At 46.5% G+C, this 15,224-nt stretch overlaps 1 protein-coding gene across 16 annotated transcripts in view; it reads right to left on the reverse strand.

Moving 5' to 3' along the window:
• LOC144729145 (tRNA-queuosine alpha-mannosyltransferase-like) overlaps nucleotides 1–15,224 on the reverse strand; it is a 139,988-nt gene that overhangs the window by 96,237 nt on the left and 28,527 nt on the right. The gene's annotated exons all lie outside the window — the stretch shown is intronic.

Consider the following 15,224-nt stretch of genomic DNA (forward strand, 5'->3'; position numbering starts at 1 on the left):
CGATCCCCTAATTAGTGTTACAAATGGACGGCAGAATATCCTGAGATATATTTTCAGTCTCAGTGTGAACCAACTCACTGCCCTGCAGAATCCCGATTTATAATCTCGAGTAGCTACAACCCCGGTGCAAATCTAACATCTCAGTGGTGGCAGCTTAGTTATCAGACCTTGTTCAGGAGGATTGGTAATTGGAAGTTAAAGGCGATCAGTGATGATGGGACTAAAGCTGGGCTATCACCAGACTAGCTCTGTCTCGGAATCTGTGCTGATTGAACGTCTGTTTGGGAGATAAAACAATAATCTTCACAAACCGACTTCCGTTCCTCCCTTAAAACAACCCTTATCTCTTCTCCCCTAGCCCGTCCTCCAGCTACTCCCTGCCCCCGCCCCCCAAACCCTATGACAACCCATACCCATATTATGGGCACCACGGTGGTGAGATGTTAACCACCTCACCCGGTATACAGGAGGTCGTGGGTTCGATCCCGACCCTGGCGCCTGCTGCTGTATATTTAGAGTTTTCATGTTCTCCCCCGTAGTCGCGTGGACTTTCCTCTGGGTCCTCAAGTTTTTTTCCTCCACATTTATAAACACGCGTTGAGAGTTTTTGGCTGCTATACATTTCTGCATGATAAGCCACTTCGTTGGGCTATCATTTGTGGCCATGACGCTTCTGAAAAAGAGCTGTATAGCTCAGTGGGCCTTACCTGGTGAAATAGAAAGTTTAATTTAATAATAGCATAAATTATATTTAATCACGACCCCAACCACTACCTTTACCCCTACTTAACCACTCCCACCGGTTCTCCTAACAGTCACCATTATTACACCACCATTTTTAATAGCAACCCCCACTCTTTATTTCAACCGCTATCATCTTACGTACCATTTTATAATTGTTGTGAAGCCCTTTGGAAATAGGCGTCGCTACATAAATCTAAATAAGATGAAGTAAAGTGGAGAAGGTTCTGCCGGCAAAGCTGCTGCCATCACGTGACAGGTCACTCGGTCCATTCGCCTGCATCCCGTCACCCAAAGTGGCATCTCTCTTGCAAAGGATCAAAACATGTGGGTCTCAGGGTTTTGAAATTCTTCTTCTTATTCGCAGCTAGCGGTGGACTCTCAGTGATCTCAGAAAATGTACTGGAGTGAGCAAGTGACCGCACATTGCCAGGTGGTGATACGGAACGCATCATAATCGCTCATCATTTCGAAACAAAGTTTGCCCAACGGGCATAACGAAGAAGTTTGCGGCGATGAAAAGAAACTTCCCTGTCACTTTTCGCAAGATGAGTAAAAAAAAAAATACAAGTTAATAATAGGAAATTGCATTAAGTACTTTTTGAACGGTACGCTGTGAAGGTTAGTGTGGTTTGCTAATGACCTGTCAACTACAAAGAACGAGATGGGTGCTGGGGGTGAAAAAAACCCCCCACGATTTTATTTCGTGATGTTTTAGCAGTAGAGAGGGCAATCGAGCGGACCCACAGCGATCCATCTCAAGCACAGCGATGGCAAGAGATGGTCTTGCAATTTTGTTTTCCGTATAACAAAGAAAATTAACGAGCATAAACCTCGCGTTAATGGTGATAATTTCCACTAGTTTGCATATTTAACAGTAAAATTAATTCACTCTAGGCGAAGGCAAGTGGCTTGGATGTTAGAACCTGTAATTATCATGTTTTTGCGCGCCATGTTATTTGTTTTGCGTTGATTGTTAGTGCTGGCAGTCTGAGACAGGAGCCGGGTAACATGTGAGGTGACGAAGAAGCCGTTATCACATGAACCCTCACACCCGCATCCCCAGCCGCTCACTGTCACCCCCGAAATAAAACACAGAAGTAGCACAACCCCAAATACCGAAACCAACTCACGCGATCATCACTTTCATTGCGCCACCGCCACACCGCCGCCAAAAATACAAAGATACGCTTTAGCAGAATTTGTGTATTTTTCTAAGCACCGTAATTTAATTATATTTGCAACGCTCGTTTCCGCCTTTTTTTTTGTTTGAGCAGGATGTATTTTTAGTCGCTTTGAAATATGGTCATCAACGGCATTTGGGGATTTTTTAAAATTATTTCTTCCGCTGCAGGGGCCGAGCGACGTTCTTGAATGCACACATTCGGATCTTTTAAAAATAGTTCTGCACGTTTGCAAATAAAAAATAATAACGCCGTCTGATTGCGTTTGCCAGGATTTTTTACATTCGGACTGTCAACTCGTCGAAAAACGTTGCGGAGTGGGACGTAAAATCCTGAATGCGCAAAAAGAATCCCGGTGTGAATTCCGCCCCATAGCTCGCCTGAGCCGTGACTTCGCTTTGAACCAGCCACGTGCACTTTGACAACGAGCCGCTTCCGTTGGTGTGTCCATGCTGTGACCGAGGCTACGATTATCCATTATTTCTGGTTCACAATCATTGTGGTGGTGGGGGGGGGTGGGAAAGTCTTCTGCGCAGCTCACCGAAATGATGGCTCCAACATCGGACGATCGCAACTGCAAAGCCCCCATTATCCTGAAACCAGAGAGGGCCCCTTTCCCTTCTGGCCACAAGAGCGGCGAGCGGACATGGGGCAGTGCCGTGCGCGGGTGCGAGTGTCATCAGAATCTGTATTCATCCTGGAGGAATCCGATGAGCGATTACGATGCTTTTTTTCATCGACTTCCAGTAGGGGCGGGTCAGTGAAGTGTCGGGTCCTCGATAAACCACTTTAAGATGACCCCTCTGAATGCATGCCGGACTGTAGAGCGCAATAGCGGCGAATTTGTATGGCCCACGTATGGTACAATACATTTGTTTTCATTGTTTAAAGTAAATTTTTTAACATTTTTCCCTGAAGCGGTTCGGATATCACTCGTCACTGGATGTTAGCCAGGAATCAAACTGAGGCGGCCTGGTTCTCAGCGTAGTTCGCGAATGAATTCGCCACGTCCCCACCGCAACGTCATCATTAGCCGAGATCTAATCCGCTGCTGGAGGAAGGCCTCCCTATTCCATCACCATCCGCCACGTGCCTGAGTTGGCAAAAAATCCATCCTTTAATATCAAACATTGAATATAACTCGAGTTATCATTGTTTTATGTTGATGGGATTTGATGGCCTGGGTCTAATCGCCTTCATGACTTCGCACCATACGACCGCCGAACTCGGCAATGCGCCACGTACGCGCGACGTCTCCATTGCCGTAGATGAATGGGAAACGATTCGAGGTGCCGCGTTTCTTCTGTTTCGGTCAAGACATGTGTAGTATGTATGTTGAACTTCTTTCGCACCATACGTAGCCAACCGTGCAAATGGAGGTGGCGGGGGGGAAGGACAACAAACGAAACAGAAAAAGTTGTTCTAAAGAAATTAGTTTTCAATCTGAAAATAGCCACGCATTTGACCGAATAACAACTCATGACTTAGTCGACGAATCTAACCTTTAATCCGGAAGTTCTCAACCTGTGCGTGAAGCCTTTCTGCAGGTGAAATTTTAATCGTGTGAGGGGAACGTCACTGCCACATTCCGGGGCGAGAAACACATTAATGCACAACATGAAACAATCGCAGGTGCGGGGGAAGGACAAGAAACTAAACGCAAAAAAAACGCATTACAACTCCGCTCTCCTGAATTGTCGATTCCCCGCAATGGATAACATCGGCAGCGAGCGAATGGCATCTGAACCAGAGGTCGCAAACGGGTTTTGATTCCTTACCCGTACCCGTACCCGGCCGCAACAGGGTCGCAAACGGGTACCCGTACCCGGCCGGGTACGTGTACCCGTACGCTACCCGTACCCGTACCCTACCCGAAATGAGTGACAAACAGTGACTCACCAGTGACTCACGGCCTACCCGTATCCGTACCAGGCCGCACCAGGGTCGCAAACGGCTACCCGTACCCGGCCGGGTACGGGTAGCCGGGCATCGGGTAGGGTACGGGTATCGGGTACCCGGTTGCGACCTCTGATCTGAACGGGATCTGGGCCCCCCCCCCCCATCCCTGACCCGCTGAGGTTGAGTGGGCGTGAGAGTAGCACTTCAAGGATGCTAAGGGGACACTCAGTGATCTGCGATTCAGGAGTTATTCTGCTAAGGAAGGTAGCATCAGCTCCACCGGATGCTGGAGGCTTCTCCTTTAACGATGTAGCGATCGGTCTGTTGTGGGCACTATTCGATTAAACGTTGGCGAAAGATTTTATACCCTCGCAGAGTAAACTCTGCTGAAAGGGCTTCATGAAAAATATCTTGAATTCGTCGTGAAAACCTTGACGTGAGATGATACATAAAGCAATGGTTCAAATTGTCGTGAGGCAAAAAATATTTCGGTCAAACCTGTAAATTATTGTCAATTTCAATATCAAGTGTTCATCAATACATAACTTAATACCCAAAATACAGAATCTTTTTGATTTTATACCAATGAAACCAAGCGAATGAGATCGCATAAGATCATCGATATTTACTTCGGAAATTTAGGTGATTTTTGCTTGCATTAAAAAAAATGACACACAAGCATGAAAAGTTCCATCACTGGGCACTGGATTCGAGGTCATGAACAGGATTTTAAAATCACTGCAGGAAAGAAACTGGGAGCTGGTTAAAATGAGAGCAAGTAATTCTATAAAATTTCCCGAGTTAATACTCCATTTGTGGAATTTACTCGTTGAGTTCCAACTATTTGGAGTTAGTTGTTGTGGGGGAGGCGGGGTTTTGTAAGTACTTGACGAAGGCAAAGCCACTTTTCGTCACACTGCAATGTTGCTCATTGAAAGTCCTGGATAAAAGTCGAGCTCATTAAACGGCGGCGGTAGGCCGAGGAAGCTAACCGTTAATTCTTACGCACGCGCGGCGCACACAACACTGAATCAGCTAACCCTCTGGACTGTTTATATTTTAATCAAGCAAACACTCGCGTAAAACTTGTTTGTTTTTTCCAGTCAAGCGAAAAAAGCGCTTCCTCCAAAGGAAAAAATAAGTAGTGGCAAATAATAATAATAATAATAGAATTATATAAATAAAAACATTCAAATGTATATCCAAAATATAGAAACGACTCGCTCGCAGGCGTGAGGGGGGGGGGAGGAATCGTTTTCTCGGCACAATAAATTTTCAATTTGTAATTTTAATTGTAACATTGGCTAAATGGTGGCTGTGTGTTGTTGCTCCTGGTTATTTTTTCCCCCCCTTTTGCATTTCCTTGCCCCCACCCCGCCCCACCTACCCCCACCACCTCTTAGATGGGCACCGCGAAGAGCATCGCAGGCTGAAAGCGTGCGGCAGCAATTTCACGAGTCGCAGCCGAGTGAGATTTCCAATTTCCAAACGCGATAATACCATTCGGGAGAGAATTGCAAATCAGCGCAACGACCTCATTAATTCATTTACAAATTACTGGAATGATGCTGTTAAACAGTTTTAATTTTCGGCGCCTTTCTCGGCAGTCAGCTCCTTGTGTGAAACGCATCGACACGGTCTGCGGCAGACGCTCCCCCCCCCCCCAGCCACCAAGCCCCCCCTTAACAAAAAAAATATACGCAACACAAACACGCGCGCTTTCGTATACGGTAGATGTACACCGCGTAATATCACCATAAATATATGTGTGTGTGTGTGAGAGAGAGCGCGCGGGCTCGCCGTTATTGTGCGCGCGACGCGAGATATTTTTTTTTCTCTTTCGTATGCGGACACAGACGTGTTAAAACAATTCTTTGCAGCACCGCGTTCAGGGCAAGCGGTGCACAAAGCACAAATAACTAAATAAACTAAACGCGTTCATTAATAACGCCGTGGCCCTCCCACCCCCCCGCAAAAAAAGAGGAAAAACTAAAAAAACTAAAAAAAATAGGCGACGTTTCGGGCAATGACCCTTCTTCATAGCACAACACACATTTACGTGTCATCGCACGCAGGCTACACACAAAACACATTTGAGAAACCATAATACCATAAACAAAGTATGTGACTAATGCACACTATTTTTTAATGCAACGTCAATGGCACTAGGTACAAATTACACATTGCAAAGCGAGGTGACTTCATTTCTTCGCTTTTAATAAAAATGTTCATATTTAAATCCCCCAAAAAGGCGTGCACTCTTTTCCCCTCAGTCGTATTTTCTCCACATCTCATATCGAGTGGCACAGCAGGGAGGGACAGCCTAACAAATAGATATTTTCTTTCTGTTTGCCATGCACTCCTGCTAAATTGCCCTCAATATGGCGGTTGGTCGCATCGTTCTTACGAATGTAACGTGTGTGTGTGTGTGTGCTTTTTAAGTCCGTGCTCTTCCCTCTGTAAATGCTAATTGTTGAGTCTTCATTACAACACGCGGGAATTAAATATAACCGCGGTGCTACAGAGGGACCCTCAGTCGCCACCCGTCCCCTTCATGAACAAATTGCTCGGGTCTTCTGCGCCGTACAGATTCACCCACAGATGCCACACAGCACACGGACGCATGGTATCCGTACAGCGGGAATTAAGCACGGTGGATAATTTGACAAACTTTGCTCGCGAAGCTTGTACACAATGACGCATTCTCATTAATGGTCTCACAGAATCTTACTTGTCCATTTTGCGGAGACACTGCAAAAGAGCCCTTTGTATTGTGGTGTATCTCCTGTATTGTAGATACACTACACAATATAACCCTTTGTATTGTAGTGTGTCTCCTGTATTGTAGATACACTACACAATAGACCCCTTTGTATCGTGGTGTATCTCCTGTATTGTAGATTCACTACACAATAGACCCCTTTGTATCGTGGTGTATCTCCTGTATTGTAGATACACTACACAATATAACCCTTTGTATTGTAGTGTGTCTCCTGTATTGTAGATACACTACACAATAGACCCCTTTGTGTTGTAGTGTATCTCCTGTATTGTAGATACACTACACAATAGACCCCTTTGTATTCTAGTGTATCTTTTGTATTGTAGATACACTACACAATAGGTCCCTTTGTATTCTAGTGTATCTCCTGTATTGTAGATACACTACACAATAGACCCCTTTGTATTGTAGTGTATCTCCTGTATTGTAGATACACTACACAATAGACCCCTTTGTATTGTAGTGTATCTCCTGTATTGTAGATACACTACACAATATAGCCCTTTGTATTGTAGTGTGTCTCCTGTATTGTAGATACACGACACAACAGACCCCTTTGTATTCTAGTGTATCTCCTGTATTGTAGATACACTACACAATATAGCCCTTTGTATTGTAGTGTATCTCCTGTATTGTAGATACACTACACAATATAGCCCTTTGTATTGTAGTGTGTCTCCTGTATTGTAGATACACGACACAATAGACTCCTTTGTATTCTAGTGTATCTCCTGTATTGTAGATACACTACACAATATACCCCTTTGTATTCTAGTGTATCTCCTGTATTGTAGATACACGACACAATAGACCCCTTTGTATTCTAGTGTATCTCCTGTATTGTAGATACACTACACAATATACCCCTTTGTATTCTAGTGTATCTCCTGTATTGTAGATACACTACACAATAGAGCCCTTTGTATTGTAGTGTATCTCCTGTATTGTAGATACACTACACAATAGACTCCTTTGTGTTGTCGTGTATCTCCTGTATTGTAGATACACTACACAATAGAGCCCTTTGTATTGTAGTGTATCTTCTGTATTGTAGATACACTACACAATAGAGCCCTTTGTATTGTAGTGTATCTCCTGTATTGTAGATACACTACACAATAGACTCCTTTGTGTTGTAGTGTATCTCCTGTATTGTAGATACACTACACAATAGACCCCTTTGTATTGTAGTGTATCTCCTGTATTGTAGATACACTACACAATATACCCCTTTGTATTGTAGTGTATCTCCTGTATTGTAGATACACTATCAAATTACCTCCTGTAAAACAGACACGAGAGATTCTGCCATTTCGTGAACAGCCCTTCCATCCAGCAGTGGATTGACACAGCGGCTGTAAATTAACTCGTCTTACACTACTACAATGCGGCATCTCGGTGCGATCGCTGGCAATGCAGCGCAGCGTTTGCCGGGCGGTGTGGAGGGATGTTAACAGCTGAGGCGTGCGCAAACGGGGCTGACAGATGTGCTAACCACTAGGCTTCACAGTTTAAGCTCTGAGATTTAGCGCAGCCAAAATAATTGGAAAATGTACTCAAGTGGTCCTTCTCCGGACCGCGGCGGTGTGTTGCGAGTCGGTCTTTTCCCCCCACCCTTGTTGGGGGTAATTGCGGAGTAACCGGAGAAAGATTTTCTTGTTAAACTACTTACAAAGATAAAGTTGCAGCCGTGCAATCGCTTGCTCGTGCCACTGCTAGCGGAGGCACGTCCGTAAAAATGGAGTGGGAGAGAGAGCTCCTCCGCAGGGCATTTTGGCCTTCACATCCACGCCGTTCGTACGTCTTATAAGAAGTGTGATTACCCACACCTTACCCCACCGCACGTGACCTGCCGGTCAATTTTGGCGCACACATTTATAGGGAGGCAGTGGGAGGAATGAAATTGCGTTTGCATGGACTCGCTCAGCCACACCTGATTGGGCATTCAGCGACAGACAGAGCAAACGACGTAATCTCGGCAAAACTGGCCTCGTGCCCATGTCATTGCTATGAAGGAGGGCAAATTATGAACGGCCTTGTTTGTAAATTGATAGGTTTGCACACCTTGGTGTAGCCAAAGTGTTGAACCAACTTGAAAACGTGCTTCCATATTGAATACATTTGCAATAATAATAATAATGTGCAATGCTATACCCGTGACCTTTTGACCTCATTGATAGTTCGTTTCATAATTAGAGCCTGTGCAATGAGTCGGTTAAGTTGAATAATCAACTGAAATTTGTAATCCATTTTTTTGTTGTGGTGAATTACTCGAGCCCATTTAAAAATGGTGGCCGCCACAACATCCTGCCTCCTGAAGGTGGAAAACCCCCTCTAAGCCACGCCCACGGTAATGCGGGCGGTGATTCTGTTGACGTCATCAAGCCCCGCCCATCGCCTCCGATCTAGTGGCGCATGTGGGTACAGAGGTGGAAGCCTATTATTGTTTTCTGAATTTCCGATTGCTTGATAATCCGATAGCCTGGCTCTCGTCATGATGGCCCCACTTCCCTCTCAGTGGGGTCACAGACCATGATTGAAATTCCTACCGTGGTTTGCAAATTGATATAAACGAGATGTTATTAGTATTTTGACTGAAAAGAAAATTCCTAGAGTGATCGAGGCAGCGCCTAATTTCATTTTCAGCCAGAGATGTGCGGGGCTGAGCTCCAGAAAATATTTCCCCCCCACCACCCCCATCACTGTCAGGGGAGGCGGGAGGGATACGGTGGGGTCCGGTGGGGGAGAGGCTGGAGCTTGGCTACCCATAGAAAATATTCTATGGTGAATGAAATCCCGGATGCTGTTAATATGGACTACCCATTCAATTCACATTCATTTCGTTCAAGTGTTTTTTCATAGTGGATCCCAAATGATGAAATTACATTTATTATGACGATTACGCTTGTTTACGTGTACTGAAGTGCAGTTAAAAAAAAGATCTAAAATGCAATGCCGCTGCATGTTTTCTGCGGTGAGCAGTCCTTAAGATGAGCTAATGTAGATTCCTTTTGTTAGAATCTCCGAAAGCCGGTAATTGGCGCACGGATGGCGAATGAATTGCCGCAAATATTTAAATACATATCGTCGGCAATCCAGGGGCGTCTGGCGGGTAGAGAAAAGAGAGTGGAGGAGAGAGAGAAAAAAAAATGAGAGCCACAAACTTGGGGGTCTTGGCTCAGTGACCTGGCAAATTGAGTGAGCACGACGGCTCGCAAAGCGCCAGACGAGACGTTGCGATTCAGGGGTTTCGTCGAGCAGTGGAGAGAAAACGTCCGATAGCAGATTCCAAAGAACACAGGATGAGATGTTACTATCCTTTGTGCAAGCACTTCCAAGAGTTCACGAACAGTGAGCCTGGTGAAATTTGGGGAGCGCATCGTCAGTAGTGAACCTTTGGTTCCTAGGGTGTTTCGGCCTTTCATACTATACACCCTCCCCAAAGGCGGCCAGCGACAGGGTGATCAATCCTGACTCTTGCGTCCCATAGTAATTAAATATGGTTGGTGGTGATGCAGCGAAAGACGATCGAGTCTTCTTATTTTTCATCGCAATTACTTCGTGACTTTTGGGCCATAAATTAACGGGAACAGCAGAGGTAGGTTGATGCAAAGTTTAAGTTAAAGGCGCAGCCCTGCAATGTCCTACTCGTACCACTTCTGGCAGAAGGGACTCTCTCCCGAAGGGTGTTTGGCCTTTTATTTCATGCTGGCCAAACATCTTGGAATAGTTGGATTACCCACAATTCACCCCACCGCATGTGACCTCCCTATCAACTAACAGTGGAGCATTGGAACAAAAAACTACTTGCATGTTTAAATGTATATCTTTAACATATCAACATTCTTTCGGTTATTCCCAATATGATGTTAACCCGTCATCTCAAAAAGCCTTTTTCCCTTTGACTTCAACGAGACTATTCCTCTACAAAACGATCAATTCCACTCATTGAAAGTTGCTGGATTTTTTTTTTTTGGTCAGTGCTATGGCGCGGCAGGACACGTCGCTACTCGCTCGAAGGCACGATGGTAAATGGTCAAGGGTAACGATGGCGCAGCGAACCGAGAAATGCTTGCGAGAGGACGCGTCTACAGGGGAGATGGAGCAATGGACTCAGCCCACGCGCAAGGTTCTGGGCGAATTATCATTGTTATATTGCAGGACCGTGACAGATGGCAGTGGATTGGGGAGGCGTTCATCCAACAGAGGATTGACCCGCGGCTGATAATTGTGACGATACAATAAGCGTGGATGCTGAGTTGCTGGTCAAACCACATACCCTGTGATAAGGGCGGGCTTTGTGCTTGGCAAGCCGAGTGCACAGCAGCATTAAGTCTACGTCAAGGTCATCGCAGCCAACGCAAATGAAGTTACCCCCACCTTGTCATCACTGACTCCTTTCGGCCACATTCCCTCAGTTGCTTCAAAGTCAACACTCAACTTTCAAGGTCTGCTCTTTATAGTATTGTGCAATGTGGCCTGAGGTCTTCCCCCTGGCCGGTGACCTCCGGGTGCCTCTCCAATGCCTGCCTTGGTCACCTGGCCTCCTCCACGTACCCCGCCCATCACAACCTCGTCTTCCCGATCACATCTACAGGGCTTTCCTGCCACATTCTATTCCCAAGTCCCAAGTTGCTTACCCTATCGTCCTCCATCTGTTCACACGTACCCCGGCCATCACAACCTCCTCTTCCTGGATACACCTGCAGCGCATTGTTGCTACCTTCCAATGTGAACTTTGAAGTTTATTTTTACGATGTTACAAACATAACTACAACATGAAACTAAACTAAATTTATATATTTTTTATTTTGCCAGGTAAGCCCCAACTGACCTATGTAGCACTTTTTCGGAAGCGACCCGGTCACAAACGATAGCTAAAAGAAGTGGCTTATCATGTGGAAATGTATCGCAGCCAAATACTCTAAACGCATGTTTCTAAATGTGGAGGAAAAAACTGGAGGACCAGGAGAAAAATCCACGCGACCACGGGGAAAGAGAGACACGCAAACTCCAAATATACAGGAGGTCGTGGGATCGAACCCACGACCGCCTGTGTACCAAGCGAGGTAGTCAACAGCTCGCCACCGCGGCGCCCTATGCGAGGATTGTTTTGCTCCACTGCTCCACGTGCTGAAATCCCAAGGAACTGTATCGCGAAGAAGCTCCCGGCACGCGGAGCAAAACGTCAGACATCGTGCGGGACAAACACACGGCACGACCCGAACACGCGTGCCGAGAGAGCGCTGGGACGCGTCGCCGATGACGACGCAACTAAAATGCCCCCCTCCGGCTTCACGTCTCTGCACATAGAGCAGGTGGAGGTTGGGGGGGGGTGGACACACAAATAATGTCACGATGTGGCATGCGTAGTCCGATCGTCGTCGCCCTGGGGGCAAGCGTTTTGCACTTTTTCCGTGCGCAGCAGCTCGTTAACGATTAACCGCTCTCATCTGCCCTCTTCCCCGCTCGGTATCACTCAGGTTATACCCCCCCCCTCACTTCTTACTCATTAATTCCACGAAACCTTTATTCCCCGTGCGACGCACTCTAATAAGCCACGTCAACTCAAGCCCCATCGCTCTCCGGTTTAGTGGCTGGGTGATCACGGCTAATCAGCAACAACAACAGCAGCAGCAGCGGCGTAGACGCTTTGCCCGGCCACCTGAAACCGACCCACCTGGTGCCCTGAGACATTCCCAGCCGCGTCCTGTTAATGCTCAAACCGCCACAGCATCTCCCTCTCTCTCTCTCTGCGATGCTGTGCTTCAAAGATGAACTACGCACCTAGCTATACGAGTGTAACGCGTAGTAGGCTCTCGCGACCAATATCATCCATAATAGAGGTTTTTGTTGGGTTAAATCGCGTAAGTGTGTCGTTAAACCCGCCACCATCCGACGCAGCCAATTAGTCATATTTATCACGTAAACGGAACGTGCAGATTCGTTACTAATACAGCACACCGGTGTGTCGGAGAGCCAAGCCATATTTACAATCTGAGTACGACGTTTCGAAACAGGTGGACTTCTCCACAAATCTGGCTCTCGCCTGATGAAGCTAGTTGTAATTACTGGCGAAACGTTGTACTCAGAATGTAAATGTTGTGGCTTGGCTCTCCAACACACCGGTGTGTTGTACTAGTGACGAATTGACATGTTTCTGTTTACGTAACAAACCTTACTAATTGGCTGCGTCGGGTGGTGGCGGGTTTAACGACACATTTATATATGTACGCGATCTAACCCAAAAAGAACTGTATTATGGATAGCTGTACAAATTAGTTCGTGGTGATGCTGCTGCTGCATTAGCAGTGGTGCACAGAACAGTTGTTTTGTGTTTAGTTTGTTGTCCTCCCCCCCACCCCCCCCGCAACACGCACCTCTGATGAGCGCGGTTGGCTACGTACGGTGCGAAAGAAGTTCAACGTACATACAAGCACAGGTAACGCGCAAAAAAACTCAATCGACAGTCAGCGGTGGCGTGACGCACCTCGCTGGCCTCGACATGCGCTGTGAAGGAGGGATATTGCCCCCGACACATCGTCTCATTGTGTCCTTAATTCTTTTTAAGGTCAAATTATTGACGAACGTGCCGAGGTTCGATTGTTTTTGTTTGTCATATTCGTGCGTAGCTCGTAATTTCAACTCTGTAGGCTTTGCGCGTCGCGTTGAGAATTCGCCAACCCCTGGTCGATTTTTGGCCACGGCTATCACCGGCGGTGGGTGATTACGGTGCCCCAACAGGTCCTGGCAACTCCCCTCGCTCCACCAAACCTGCACTGACCGTCGTGGTGAAGTATGCGGGTCTTGGGGCCACACAGCTAACAGACGACACGTGTTTAAAAAGGAACACGTCCTCTTGCAGCTAGACGTGCACCACCTTGTGTCAGAAAATGGCCTGATAAGGCGGCATTACAGAACTACTTCTGAATGCACTCATTAATCCACATTCGGGACACAAGCGATACGAGGGTTGTGTGCACATCAATAACATCTTTCTTTTATTCCAAGGTTGGATGAACTGAAATTATGTGAAACGCCAATTTTATAATTGATATTTGTTTTGAGCAGTCAGTTGTGACCGGCGTGCGAGCATTAACTCGATACTACGCTTGAGAAGCCGGTTTAATCAGGGGTGGATGGAATCTGGATTTGAGACCAGGATCTCAGCATTGCTGGCGAGGCATCTCTACCATAGGATTCGCTACCCCTTCCCCCGCGAATAGAATTCGTCATAAACAAAAGTGCAGTTACAAGTTCTCATGGCTTAGCAGTTCCAAATTTTGAGGCCACAAAAAAAAAATCTCGACGTTACGATTCAACTATTTGTATTTTACCAGGTAAGGCTCACTGAGCTGTATGGCTATTTTTTTAATAAGCAAACTTGCCACAAATGATAGCCCAACGAAGTGGCTAATCATCATGTGGAAATGTATAGCAACCAAATACTCTAAACGCCTGTTGATTCTAAATGTGAAGGGAAAAGCCTGAGAGACCTGTAGAAAAATCAACGTGACCACGGGGATAGAGACACAAAAACTCCAAATATACAGCAGGCGTCAAGGTCGGGATCGAACCCACGACCTCCTGCATACTAGGCGAGGTAGTTAACATCTCCTAGCCACCGTGGCGCCCAAAAACACGTTTGATGGGATTGCGGACAAACATATCTCAAATATCACATTCCTCGATTGTGTGAAAAAGGTAACGGTGCAGCCCTGCAACTACTATAGCCTGCACTTGCTGGTGGAAGGACATCCACGAGAGGGAGCTCTGCAGTGTTCCCCTTCAGAGGATTGTTTTGGCCTACTCTTCAATCGTTGGCGGCTATGCATTCAACGATTTACCTACTTTATCCCACCGCTGAGCAGCCTGCCGATCGACTCAGCGTGGTTGCGTCCGTTTAAACGTCTGGGTGGACAGAAGCGGTTGTGATGGAGGGGGTCTGTGGCGGTATTGAAGAAGCGTGTCCCATTATTTCAACTTCGGTGCAGGGAGATGGATTTGAGCCTGGCGACGACCTCAGGATTACGTGTCCGGTGTGCCTGACTGTCACACCCCGGCAGCAACCCAACACCTCGACGGGGTAGACGAACTTAACTTCACGTGTCGGACCAAGCGGCGAAGCGTTAGATTCATTTATTAAAATCGATTTTTTTTTTCTTTTTCCAGGCCGCGTGAGAGAAGATTGTTTAAGATGTATGCAAATGCTACGCAAGTGATCGTGGCGAAGTTACACTGAGGGTAACGGTGTGAACAAAAGAGATGTTTAATTGTTGTCGTCGCTGCTTTAAACGCCACAGATGAAACGGTTACGAAAAATGTCGCAGCCTCGTCCCGTGGCACGTAATGTCATTCGGCAGTTCGTCGAATGACATTACGTGCTTGTTGATAAAGTGCATCGCGTAATAGTCAAAAATTCCGGCCGTCCGAAGACTGCCCTACGCGGGGAACATTGCAGGACAGTACCGTCACGTTGTTATGCATCGTCCTCAACCCAAGCACGAATTAATTAAGCTCAGCAGCAGCAGCAGCGACATTTTGACCGAAACGCAATAAAAAAAAACACACACACAACAGAGGCGACCCCCCCCCCCCCACAGACTTTTATTTGTGTT

The sequence above is a fragment of the Lampetra planeri genome, chromosome 31 (genome assembly GCF_965212315.1).
Source record: "Lampetra planeri chromosome 31, kcLamPlan1.2.h2, whole genome shotgun sequence".
Lineage (NCBI taxonomy): Eukaryota > Metazoa > Chordata > Hyperoartia > Petromyzontiformes > Petromyzontidae > Lampetra > Lampetra planeri.